The sequence below is a fragment of the Nipponia nippon genome, unplaced genomic scaffold (assembly GCF_047370975.1).
Source record: "Nipponia nippon isolate SJK-2023a ecotype South Korea unplaced genomic scaffold, ASM4737097v1 scaffold_9, whole genome shotgun sequence".
Taxonomy (NCBI): Eukaryota; Metazoa; Chordata; class Aves; order Pelecaniformes; family Threskiornithidae; genus Nipponia; species Nipponia nippon.
Genome location: NW_028262413.1, coordinates 18,035,952 through 18,049,594, shown reverse-complemented (window position 1 = coordinate 18,049,594; position 13,643 = coordinate 18,035,952). Strand labels below are relative to the sequence as shown.

General features: G+C 46.7%; 1 long non-coding RNA gene across 3 annotated transcripts in view; it reads right to left on the bottom strand.

The window, feature by feature from the left end:
- The window catches only part of LOC148050140 (uncharacterized), a 313,700-nt gene that overhangs the window by 26,596 nt on the left and 273,461 nt on the right, over positions 1–13,643 (bottom strand). The window lies entirely within an intron of this gene.

Here is a 13,643-nt window from a genome sequence, read left to right as displayed (position 1 = left end):
TGGAAGTACAGCCCGATTGGTTCCCCCCTGCATTTTTGCAGCCCTCCTTCCAGCTTTGCTGTTCTCCAACTCAGCTTGCTCTGAGGATACTTTCTTTCCTACCAGTTCCCAGTCCTGCCAAAAGTGTTTGGGATGGAGAAGGCAGGGAGGAAAGGGGAATTACTGCTTTTCGGGTTGCTGCAGTAGCTGGGACACTGTGCCCGAGAGATGCCCCTGTGTAGGCTATTGCAGACCAATGCAGCTCATAAAACTCATCTTGTACATGTACTGTCCCACCTGTGCTACCTTTATCCATCAAACCCCAGGCTTTTTTGCATCACAGGGTAACTCTCTCATCCCTAAGACTGCACACAGACCCTCCTGACCTCCTGAAAGGGAGGATATGAGCTGCTCCAAGGTCATGCTATCACCAAACAATTTACCAAACTCAAAGGTGGCAAATCCCCTTTGTACCAAACGCCAATCTTTGCTGCATTACAGATAACACTAAGTCTGTGTTCATCCATCACAGCCCTCCATCCATGGTAGCTGCAGCCCTCAGGATTAACATGTCAATGCCCACCCTGCCCCAATCCCCTTTGCTACGGCAGAGTGGAGGCACAGGTCTTCTGGAGGGACTGTGGTAGCAGCACACACACGTTTTATGGCTTTTCTCACTGTGCAAAGGCCCTACAAATCTCCCATCTTCAGTGGAGACCTGCAACTCCCCGTCACACCCACAAGGCCTATCTGCATGCACGCTGGGAGGGTGTGAGTGAGGGGTGCACTGTGGGGCTGGCACATCCACATTGCTCAGCCACAGAGAACTTGTAATTAATGAGTCAAATGCCATGGCAGCCTTCCTTTCAGGTCTCGAGCTGAGGTTTCATGGCTTCATGACACTTGGAGGAGCTCCTTTCCATTAAATCTTCCCCCTTTGCCACCCAGGGCTGTCCAAGAACTCACCCCTGTGCACCACATGTTGTCTGCTGGTCTATTTACATCTGTCAAAGGCAAAAACTCAGAGACATCCTGGTCTGCCACCACAAAGCAGTATCTGCCATCACGGTTTTCTACCAGCCACGTCTAGAAACCTTCAGCCAGGAAATAAAAGCAGAGAGCAATAGCAGCTATGGGGTCCTGGCAGGTTTTGCAAATGAAAACCATTGTCCTCTCCTCAGCCTCTTCTCCTTATAACGAGAACAACATGCATAGGGCATTTTCAAACAAAACAAGACAACTTTAGATTCATCATCTCGCATGCACTTTGAAAAGGTGCCAAAGAAAGAATGAGGAGAAAGAGAGAATATGTCTGCCAGATGGGTGCTAGCTTCCCCAGGATGCTTCACAGCCCCAGGTGTTGGTTAGCATCACACCTACACACTCTGCTTCGTGGGCTGGACTTGGTTTCAATACTCTCTTTATTTTTAGCCATGCTTTCAAGAAAGGGGAAAAACCCCATCTCTGAATCTCTGCAGCTTCCTGAAGCCCTAGAGAAAGAGAAAGCTGAGGAGCAAGCAGGCAGCTGGGAGGGCCACAGCCCTCCTCCCTGCTGAAGGCTCCAGCCAACCCAAGAGATGTCTCTGCCTGTCTTCCAGTCCACATCCAGGAACAACGGTCATTGAATCGGCTTGACCAGATGCTAGGGAAGTTCATGGGAGCCCAAAACACCCACAGCTTGCAGATCTGCTCTGCTAGGTCTTCTTCAGGCCAGGGAGCAAATGGAACACTCAGGTGCCTTCTCCGGGAAGGAAAGCAAGGCAGGACCTCCATCACAGAGGGTTCCTGGCTCCACCAACAGTGCTTGCTGTTGCTAACTGCCTGATGGAGTTAATACATTGAGAAAATAATGACCAGAGGGAATCACTGTGGGGTTTTTGCCTTTGGCACATGAGTTGCGAGCGTGCAGAAATAGAAAAAAAACCTGCAAACTTTGGGGATTTCTTAATGGCAAGCAAGGGACCACCAGTGTACCAGGGTGGGTCCCAACTCAGAAGAGAAGGTTCTGACCAAACCCAGGACCTCCCTGGAGGAGCTGCTTTGGAGAGGTGACCTCTGGTGCAGGACAAAAGGGTTCATGTTGTCTGTTCATCCTCATCTGGATTGATGCATCTAGAATCTGAAAGCTGGTACCACTTTGGCCCCGAGGATGCCTGGGCAGCTCTCCTAACTGACTGCTCCTGATCCATTTCTTACCTGGCAATACCCTCACATCTCCAAAAGCCTGCAAGCACCCACAAGTGCCTGCGTGTTGCCTGTCTCCATTGAGGGCTGTGATGAAAAGCTGTACTCTGACAAGCTCCGGTATGGAACAGGGCCATGCCCTGGGTCTGCCCGCAGTGTGGGCACAGACGTTACTCCTTCTGCATGTTACTCCTCCTGCAGCCGTCTCGCTGGCGATGTGCGGTGTGGATCCAGCAATGCCCAGCCCTGCTATTTCAGCAGAGACAGCATTTTTTACATGGGTCTAGCCACTATTTGGATAGGAGACGTGAGGAAAAACCAGGTGCTGCAGGAAGTGGTTTGGGTGATTTAGTAGGTGGCATCTTTCCTCCAAGTTAGCACCACACTGAAACTCCTCGGCAGGGCTCTGCGCCGCTGCAGGTGTTGCTATTTTAATGACATGCCAAGCTTACTGCTTGTGGTCGCCCCAGATCCCACTCCTTGCAAATGCGGAGGTGTTAGCTCCAGTGTCCTGAGCAGGCTCCAGTTTTCAGCAATTATGCTCTGCTGAGCCAAGCGCTCAGAAATTTCCGCTGGACACATTATTCTTCACTCTCTTTTCCTGCTATGACTACTAAGCAGTTTTCCCAGGTGCCATAAAACAGCATTTACAGAGGCGCATCAAATACAAATGCTTCCCATTGGCCTGAAAGACCTTTTCTTGTTTTGCCCCATGTTCTCTCTCCAAGGTACACCAACCCTCGTGTCTACTTCACCTTGCTTGTGTTATTTCTCTGCTCAGCTGTTGGTTTTGCTCTCCTCCAGGCCGCCTCAGGTTTTACAGGTCACGGCCATCCCTAGCTTTGGCTGAACTGGTGCATCACGCCAGACCCTATCTGCCCTGCTCTCCATCACCACCTAGGAAGGTACCAACTACATTTTGGTCCTTGACAGGAGATCCCAGCTGCTACCAGAAAAGAAATAATCGATTATGAGACTGACATTAATGAAATATGAGACACTGACTTTGGACAGACTAAAGCCATAGAAAGCATTTTAAATAATTCACCATCCTGAAAGCAAAGCATATTAGTGGGAAAGATGTTCAGGTCCTTTCACGGTGGCATTAACTTCTATGTAACCAGAGCTGATGCTATGAGCTGACAGCAAAATGGAACTTCTGCTCGGTAGGGAATCCTGGCATTTCAAAATGTATTTGAAAATCAATGTTTTTCCCCCTCCCCAAAAAATTATTTGCAAACATTAAAATATTCTGTTTTGGTAGTATCTCATACAAGAAAACGAAATCCAAAACTAAACAAAAACACAAAATGCTGAAACAAATTGCAAAACCTAGAGACACATGCTGGCAAAACATTCAGCCAAATCATTGCCTTCTGCAAAAATGCTTCTATTTTGGCAAACCCATGTTTTTTGGGGGGCAGACTGATCTACCAGAGACTTCTGAACCCACAGCCAGCAGCAACGGAGGTTGAAGAGAGACACTGTGTGGAAGGCAATGGTTAAAATGTCACCGTTTTGTTTTTCACTTGAAACCACTCCAAGGGCCACAGGGAAGATGTTCAAGAGTAAGAACTGTGCTTTGGCTGTCTGAGAAAGTTGACATCAGCGCCTGGGCAGAGCGTGGGGTTATCCAGAAAACCCCTGCTCATTCACAAATGCCCCTGGAAGGGAAATGTCACCTGGGCAAGTAGCTTAAATTTATCTCAGCAATTAAATGCAGTTATGTTCACATGGCAGATATATCTGTATTGGTTAAGCTAAGCTTAGCCCAAGAGGTTGTTGAGGACGTTGTGCTGGTGGGACACACTTCAGCTGCTTGCAGTGCCAGGGCGGCAGCAAGAAGGGACTGTCACTGCCAGGCAAGGGACATCTTTGTTGTCTTCATTATTCATATCTTCATTATGGAGGAAGCTCTTCATAGGGGATAAGTGTTTCTTTGGGGTTGGTGGACAGGAGTGAATGAACGATGGACAAATGGCATGAGTTGGCTAGCTCTGACCCTACGCAACTCACATGTGGGTACACTGTAGGGCTAGATTACAGTCACAGGTTCACCCCAGTGATGTCTTCTCTGGGATGGCAGAACCTTTCCAGCCTCCTTTGGAGGCCACATGGGCTTCTGGATGTCTATGGACACATATGCAACAACAGCCTCGTGCAAAATTCAGACTCAGTTTCTTCCCTTGCTGTTGAAATCCCTGCAGAAATCCCAGTGGGAAACTCCTCTGGGATGTGACAACACTTGTGAGACAACACTCCCACCTGCTTCCGCCAGGCCAGGAGGTCCTGCTGCCAGCAAGGATGCTCTAGCCAAGCAGAGCGAGGAAACACCTATGAAAGGAACACCTTTTGTGGTTTCACCTTAAAAGGTCAGTTATGTTACCTGTCGTGCAATGTGCTCAGAACCTACCACAGGTGACTAAATGGTTGGGAGTTATTAGATCACACATCGTATAATCCTCCCTGTACCCGGCAACGCGATTAGTTATGATTCATAAATTCCAGCCATGTTATGATTCCCAAACAGATGTGGTATGCTGAAAACTCTCTTCCACGGCTTTCACAACAGAGAACCATGAGGGACTGACGCAGGTAGCAAGTGAGACCCTCCTTAGGCTGATACCCACATCTGGGGGCAGTAGTGAGAAGGTGGTGTTCTGCCTCCTTAATTTTGAGGACACAACAGGGTTCCCTGCGCCCTTCTCCACTGAGACTCTGTGAGATGCATGAGCCACCACTCGTGCTGGGAGGTGGCTGGGGACAGAGCAGTGACACTTGGGGGGTGAGAGGAGGCAGCCCAGAAGGGGGCACATAGGAAAGAGACGTTATTAGCTGGTAAGGGAGGGACAAAGGACAGAGGAGAACCAGTCCATCTTCTCTACCTCCACAGCAGTCAGCTCTGGGCTAGAAGTGAGTCATAACAAGAGAGCTTGATTTGCGAAGTGGAGGCAATTACAACCTTGGATCCTCAGGGTTGGTTTTAGTACCCACGTTAAACTGAATCAACTCCTGCCTCACTGTGTGCTGTCGAGGGGCTGTTTCTGCTCCTCTGCTTTCTTTGCTGCGGCTCTTCAGGCCAAGGCAAAATCCAGCTGATATGCTGAGGACGAGCAGAAGCAGTATCTGTCTCCCTGAGCATCAAAACGGGAGCACAGAACTGGCCCGAGAAGAGGTGAGCTAATCCAGGGAAGAAAAATCCCTCAAAGACTATTAAATGCAAAGACAAAAATGATGCCTCAGGAAGATCCTGAGTGCAAACTCATGCAGGTGGGCAGTACATACACAGGAGACCACCTGAAGGTGCTCCTGTGTCATCTTCTTCCAGAGGCATCTGTGCTGGCCACTTTGCAAGAGAAGGAATGGAGTAGCTGGACCCTGGATCTGATTCCAAATGGTTCTTACCTTAGATGAGATAAATAGCTGCCTGTAGATGTGGCTGGATCTCTGGAGAGTGCTGCAGCCACCCTTACTACTGACAAGTCAGAAACATCAGCTTTTCCCCAAGCAGCAGTATTGGATCTTCAGTAGGAAGAGCAAGAAACTCTGGGATCAGGAGCAGCTACCACTTCCTAAAGTTCACCTGCTAGTGACCCATGCACCCCTCAGGTTGGATCCAATACTGACCCCAAAAGAGAAGGACCAGCAAAGCTGGGTCATGATGGCCCCAAGCCCATCAATCCTAATGTCAATAAATTTTTGCTTTCGAGATGCACCAGTGTCACCAAATCCACAGGTATAAAACCTCATTAAATATTTCATTTTCATCAATTGCTTTCAGTAAGTGCCTGTTGAGGAATTCATGGGAACGTTTTCTCTTTGACACAGAGATACTTTCAATTATGAAAGATGGCTAAAAATAAAAGGAAATTATACTGTTCAGACATCTCTGGAGGTGGAGACAGGAGGGGCAACCATCAAGGAGAGCCAGGGAAGAGATTTTGTTAGATGTAAAGAAAGGCTACTTATTTTTACCGACAGAAAATGTCAGAAGAAAGCCTGACTTGAGTATCTGGAATCTGTCACTCACCTTCTCTATTAATAATTTGGCCTCAAATATTTAGGGTCTGAGCCAGAGTACCAGAGTTAAGAGTCATAACAGTCTCTTTCTCTGACTGCAGGGGTTGGATCACGCCCCTAAATCCCTCAGTTGTACACATTTTTTTTAATGCGCATTTTCCTTTTTTTTTTTTTTTTAAATGCAGGAGCCCAGCCTGTGACACTAAGAAAACTCTTTTGGGGCTTTTTTTTTATGCAAGAGGCTTGGGCTGATAGCCTAGGGGTTATTACACATTCAGTAAGTCTATGGGATGTCCTGATGTTGATAATACATTTACATTTTGTAGCAGAAATGACCTGGTTGAGAGCAGGGCTTGGACCGTCAATCCTTTATGGATCAACCCTTTGAGATAAGAGACTAATTCCTCTGACAACCACAACAGGCTGCTTAGCCTCTCCTACGGACCAGCATCAGAGGGACATGGCTGAGCTGCAGTAACCATCTCACTGCACATTTTTAGCCATTCACAACTTTTCCAAGTTTAAATCTCTTTTAATGAGTAATACAACTTGCATTACCAGGAGTTCCCCTTGGGCTCAGAGAGTATTCTCTCCCAGCTCCCTGTGTTAACGCAGTGGGGTGGAATCGCTCTCTGACACTCCTCTCTCAAGATGAGTACCCAGGAAGCCCACCCCTCTAATTTCTAGGTGACCTCCTAGAGATGATTATCCATGTTCTTCAGAAAATCTAAGTCTTACAGGGTGTTTTGCAGGGCCACTCATTGACCTGGCTGGCAGCCAAGTTGCACCATCATTTGATGGACAGCCATCCTGCCCATTATTTTTCCTCTACTCAAAGTCAATTTTCAGGTCTTGGGATTTTCTTAAATATACTCAGTCCACTGAGGCTATGGTGAAGTTTGGGATGGCCTGTTTCCCAGACACCATTAGGCCAGTTGATTGGGAAACGTGGAAATAACTTTCACTTCTGGAGGAGTCCGACCTTTCCCAAGCACTGACCCTAAAATGAGTTCCCACCAGATCTCAGAGCTGCATCATATTTCAAGTGCTAAGCTACTCCTTTGCTGATGCCTGTTTATCAGCCACAATAAAAAAAGGAAAATGTTAAAGTAAACCACACACCTCTGTTATCATCTCAGGGACAAGGAAGAAGGGAGAGCCACAGAAAAGAAATGCAAGTCTTGTGATGATGCATGTCTTGAAGAGCTCCAGTATTGCTATGATTTAGGCAGCATAACTACCTGGACAACACAGAGAGGAGAAGACGTCACAGAAAAGTAGAGACTTCGGTGCATCAAGGAATGCAGTGAAACACCAAACAAAGGTTTAATTACACAGGGAATCATGACTGATGAGCATAATTGTGTGTGCCCATGCTGATGGGCTGCTGATGGACTGCTGATGTTTTCTCTGTCCCCCAACACGCGTGGCACAGACTTTGCAGCTCTGTGTTAACATCTGGATCTGTGGTTGCACGTGAGATGCAAATTCTGCAACAATTTTCAAGTGCTCTGAAGGCTCCAAGGCTGCTGTACAGACTGATGATGTGGGCTTGCCTCTAAATGAATCCTATAAATTTGCCTCCAGAAAACCAGTGGATTCACCCTACTTCCAAAGGACAATATATTCTCTTTACATGTTCTTGTTTTTTTTCAAGCCACATCCTCAAGCAGCGCTACAACTTACACCATGGAGGCTGCTTGTTGAGGACGATGTCAGGTTTGAAACAACATCAGTGTGCTTACATCTGAACCTGTTCAGCTTCTCTAAGTAAAAAAATTGCATATTGAGAGGCCCGTGATGTAAAGAGACAGAGATGTGTCCATTTCCTTAATGAGAGCTGAAATCAGTTCAAGCCCCGATGCAGCTCAGCTTTAGAGCAGGTACTAAGTGGCCTTAAATGAGCTATTGCTTTCAAAGCAAACCAACTTCCTCCAAGGAAGCGCTACACCGGTATCAATTTGCCAGAATTAAAAAAATATATGGACAACCTCCCAGAAGTCAATGTCCACAGGAAATTTCAGACACGTGCTTGCATCATCCCTTTAATTAAGTGATGCATGCTCAGTACAAGCTTCTATCCTTAGTAAAAATCAGTGTTACTAATAAAAACAAAGAGAAGACATCAAAATTGATAGGGGATGGAGTTAAATGAGTCTCCCAGACTGTCGGATGTCACTGCTGAGTGTCACCGAGCCATCGATCCAGTGTATAGGATGACAAGAGGTGACAATACAGAGCCTTACCAATTACTCCATCACTTGCACTGGGCTGGGAACCAACCTTGCTCCACCACCCTCCACAATACTGAACTACAACCTAATTTAAGTTCCTAGCTGAACATATATATAACATACTGAGTGCTTTTGATCTGCTCTGGCCTTGAGTAAAATATATGTCTTGCACTCCATACAGGTGACCAGTGAAAAGGGGAGAGTTGGAAAATACAACACTGAAGCTTAGAAGATCCATGGGTGTTTGTTATCTCTGTTTCTTCTCCACTGCAAATCAAAGTCACAGGAAGAATATTAAAATTATCACAAAAGGGCACAGTCTCATTCTGTAGATGGGAGCTGAAATGCCTCTAGACCTTTCTTCCCCTCCATAGCACCTGTTTTTATACCGGCCTTTAGCAAAGCGCTCTGCTCTAATTGGATTGGGCTGTATTATCTGAGCCACATGCACTAATTTAAAATGATCAGAGGTTTAATTAGCCCCACTCTTCCTTGCATTTTAAGCAGCCATTTTAAGTTAAAAATATTGTGCATGTTCGGTGCTTTTGGAGAACATTCCTATGTTAACCGAAATGGAAAAACACCTTCAGCACAATGCATTTTCTGCAAAATTAACACTAAACAGTGAAATGGTCCAGCCAGTCCCTGGTACAACTTCTTCTGTTAGCAGATGTGTTGAGCCCTGGGAGTTCAAGGTGTTATTGCACACACTTTGGCCACATAAAGTTAGTGTGAATAGTCTTGCCCTTTTGTTTGTTCTCAGTTTTCCTGAGATAGCAGATAATCAGTGCTTTCCTTCTAAACAGCTGGACTCGATAACTGGGGGAAAAAATGTTCACTGCTAGCCAGCAGCCTTCACCTGCCCGCTATCACGTTTATAATGGACCACAAAGGAAAACTGCAGAGTGATTTCAAGGTAGGCATCTTCTCATTGCACAGAAACAGCTTTTTACCAGGCCTATTCCCTGCACAAGAGGTTTGCTTTGGTATAAAAACAGGGCTCCCTTCCCTCATGAGTGGCAATGAAAGTGCAGTATATGTTGCCCTGGGAGGCAAGAGAAAACAGGAACCATAATGAAGCTGGATAGCAAGGGAGAGATGTTCTGCAGGAGCTGTGCTGTAATGGGGCTCATGATCGACAGTGACCTTCACAGAAGAAGAGGGAAGAATTCAAACCTCCTGTGAAGAGCAGATTATTTCCCATAACTCTTCCCCCCCCTCCCCCCAACTTGTCATCTCTCTGCCAAATCTAAAGAATAACGCTTCAAACGAACGTGCTTCATCCGTAGTCTTGCCTGGCAAGTCACAAAATGATGGGCACAAAGTACAATTATGAAGTAATCATGCAAAAGGCTTCTGGCACAGGAAACGACCCAGCATGGCACAAGATCGCTTGGGGAGTTCTGCACGTCGTAAGCATGGCTTTCCTGGGTGCAATAAGCTGGCAAAGCTCCAGCTATTTGATATATGCATGCACCATTTAGCTCCTGCACAACCAGCAGCAGTATGTGGGGTTGCTCTGGAAATCACTCCCTGGATGTTCTGCAGCCTCTGGACCATCTCTTTGCTTTGAATTGCAAACTGTGAACAGCCAGCCCTGGCTGCAAAGGGAAGGGATGGTGCTGGCTTCTCAGAGCATGCCGGACTGGGATTTTCCTTCCAAAGGAACTCAAATCCTTTATAGCTCATTCACCCTGTGTTGGTCTTGAACAAATACTTTAGACCTTGGGAAGCACTGAGGTGTAATAATAATTAGGCTCTAGAAATACCAAAGATAGAGGATAAATGGTCCTAGAGATGAGAATTGCGTGTGTCACATCTAAACGAGATGGGAAAGACTGCTTCCCATAACTGATGCACCTTTTTCCATGTAGCAAACATGGACCCCATCTCCTTGCTCTACTGATGCCAGCTTCTGGCTGTGAGAACTCATTTAATTCCAAGAATGCAGCCCTGCCTTAACAGACAAGCTATTCGAGGACACTGGTTTATGTGCTCAGCTTGCTGCCATGCTTTATCTAGGCAGCAGCTGGGACATGCTCATTTCAGGAGCACTGCTGGATTTCAGTTGGTCCTCAAAGAACCAATAATGGCACTGCTTCAAGGCTAGAGCTAACCAACGACATGCAGTGGGGTACAGCACAGACAGACTGGCTGCTGGGAAAGGCTCCTTGCTCAAAAAACCCTAAGGAGAAGGAGTCATGTCTGTGTGCCACCAGTTACATTGAAGCTAGACAACTGTGACAGCAGGATTCCCATCTTCTTCCCTTTGCTTTCCCCTCTTTCTCTTTCCATTCCTCTTTTTTTCCAATGAGACAAGGCAACTGCAACATCACCAAAAGCATTTTTACTAGCCCTGCAAAGCTCTGTGCAACCTAAGCACCTATGTGGAGTTGGAGATGTCTTCAGATGTGCTTCGGGATGGAGGGCATGGTGGAGCATGCCCTCCATCAGGAGTCATGCCAGCATCAGGAGATATGTGGCAAGGGAATGGTGCAAAAATTGCCTGGTTCAAGCAAGTCCTTTGCAGGGTTTGTGCTCGTATAGGCAGGAGAAGGGTTGCTGAACTAGCTGGAGAGACAGCCCAATGGCGGCTTAGCTCTTGCAGAGATGTACCTGTATCCTGTGACAGACACAGGAGCTCAATTCCAACATAGGACCTATCATATTGAGAACAAGGGAAAAAAATGTGGCGGAAAGGGAAGGATAAGGAAGATGCACCAGAACATGACAGCATGCTCCAGATTCATTGCATACCAGCTAAGAAACTCCAGCTCCCCAAGTACTTGGAAAAAAGCTGGTCTAGAAAGGATGCCGTAAGATTGAACAGCATGTAGTAAAGCGTGTGTTTCATTCAGTGCTGAACTGAGCAGAGCACACGGGGTTCCTGGTTGGCGGTGGTGCTCTGGGGCAAGAGCAGCCTTCACCTTCAGGGATGTTCACCCCAGTGTCTCCTCAGCAGAGGAAGCCCAGCTCAAGTACCAGAGATAAGCCCAGGGTGCCTGCAGGAGGGTTAGTGCCTTCAAGCTGGAGACAGCAATAAGAGGAGCCCCCAGCACTTACTCCTGTTTCACTCCCTGGTCTGGAGGAGCAGAGTGCCCTGGGTTGATGCTGACTGGTGAGCAAAGGCTGAAGTTAAAACCTTGGTCTGAGAGGGGAAAAAAGTCTGTTTCATGAACCAGTCTCCAAAGAGTGTCCCTTAGAAGAATGCAGCCAGTAAGATGAAATTGCCATTCATGCTTATTAGAGATGTTCAATGAATTAGGAATTCAATTAAGAAAATGTTCCACTGCAGGAAGCTCAAAAATTAAGGTTATCATTATTGTAGAGGAAGGAAACATTTTTAATGTATTAATTTTTTAAAATGACACCACTACAGACAATGCAGTTATTCTTGCAGCATCCAAGCCAGTAAGGACACCAGTTTTCCTCAGCAACAGGGAACGGTGGCAAGAAGGTTACAGAGAAGTAGATGATACAAAGGAGGTTTTCTGTGGGACACAGAGCTCTGGAGGACACCAGGCTGGATAATGGGCCCTGAACTGTTGTCTGGAAGAGATGATAGCACCAGATTCCTGGATTTAACTTTTAGTCCTCACCTGTAACTAGCTCTATGTCTTTTCACATCAAGAGCCTGACCTAGATGGAGTCAACATCAGCGGCCATCATTGACTTAAACAGGGCTGTGAACCTGAAGAAAAAGGCGTTTCTGGGAACCCCCCTCACATCCCCATACCAGGGCAGGGATTTACTGCCTACACATCTTTTTGTGGTTATTTGCAGAGTACCAACCCCTGATCCAGGGAGCGTGTGTGGGTTTCCCTGCTGCTGCCTCCATACCTATGAAATAAAGCAACAATTCAGTTCAAAGCAAAAGGTATTCCCAAGTATCTCCTCAAAATAAGTCTGGATGGGGGGGGTAGGTTGGGTTTTTGGGGGGGGGGTTGGGTTTGTTTGTTTGTTTGTTTGTTTGTTTGTTTGTTTGTTTTTTCAAGGAAGAGATGTCACATGGAAAACCAGGAATAGAATAAATTGCAGGGGGAAGGAGAAGAGGAGGAAATCGTTCACAGGCCTTTTGCATTTCTTGTTCCCTTTCCAAACCTTGTGCACGCCACTGTTTTAATTAATATCTCCGTCACCCCTTTCAAACAAAGGAGCATAAGGAGAATGTATTCCAGGCACGCAGGTACCTGGGGAAATGAAGTGATGGCTTTAACGTTTCGAGGCCTCATTACGAGGCTCTAGCTCTTACTCAGAAGTTGTTCTCTGCTAAGAATTATCTGTACTGCTACCCTAGGAAGCCACTTTGAAGCTGGGCTCAAATAATATTTAAAATGAAAAAAAAAAATCAAGTACATTGTTTGGAGGTTAATTAAAATAAAAACACACACACAAACACAATCACCAGTGATAACATTTCTGTGCAAGGCGGCTTTGTCATTTATTTTTTCCACCTGACACATGCCCATGTGCAACTACTGTCATCCTTCCCCTGGCACGAAGGTTGGGAGACTCCTGCTCCCAGACCAGACCCAAGAGGAGGAGACAAGTATCAATACCGTCTTCAGAAACGGCAACTTGCTGAGCATCAGTGATACTCTGTACACAGCAGCAGCACTCAGACCTCCCTGCAGGCAGTGTGTTGTCCCCTAGCTATGGCTGCCTGCTTGGCACATTCCCCTTTGACTTTGTTCTGGAGCAAGGAGGACTACAACTGTGTCCTTCTCTGTCCAGGAGCCCCAGGAGCAGCAGCTCTGCTCAGTCTCTACTGCGTGTGGTTTGGGTTCGCTGCAGAGCACTGGGCCCGTTTCCCTTTCTCTCTGCAGTTACGTACCTGCCAAATTCGTGCCGCACATCTCAACATGCTTCCCACCTCCATCCAGTAAGAACATCCTCCTTTTACAAGCTGGGAAAACAGGACCCCCCAAGACCGCATGGGAACAAGAGGCAATCTCTGGAGGCCCCACTGACCTCTTTATTTTTTGAGCAACTCTTTCCCCTTTGGGCAAGACAAAGAGTAACTAAAACTATCTGCAAATACCTTCTGGGGAGGTAGGAAGTGCCTCATGGGAAGCTGCTGATGTGATACGTTCAGGCTGTCACTGATCATCACTTTCCTGTGCAGACAGTTCGATAATACTGCTTTCCTTAATTGCATAAAAAATTTAAGTTAGGAGATCAACAGTGCCACGAATAATTCATGGGGAAAAGAGACAAGATCCATCT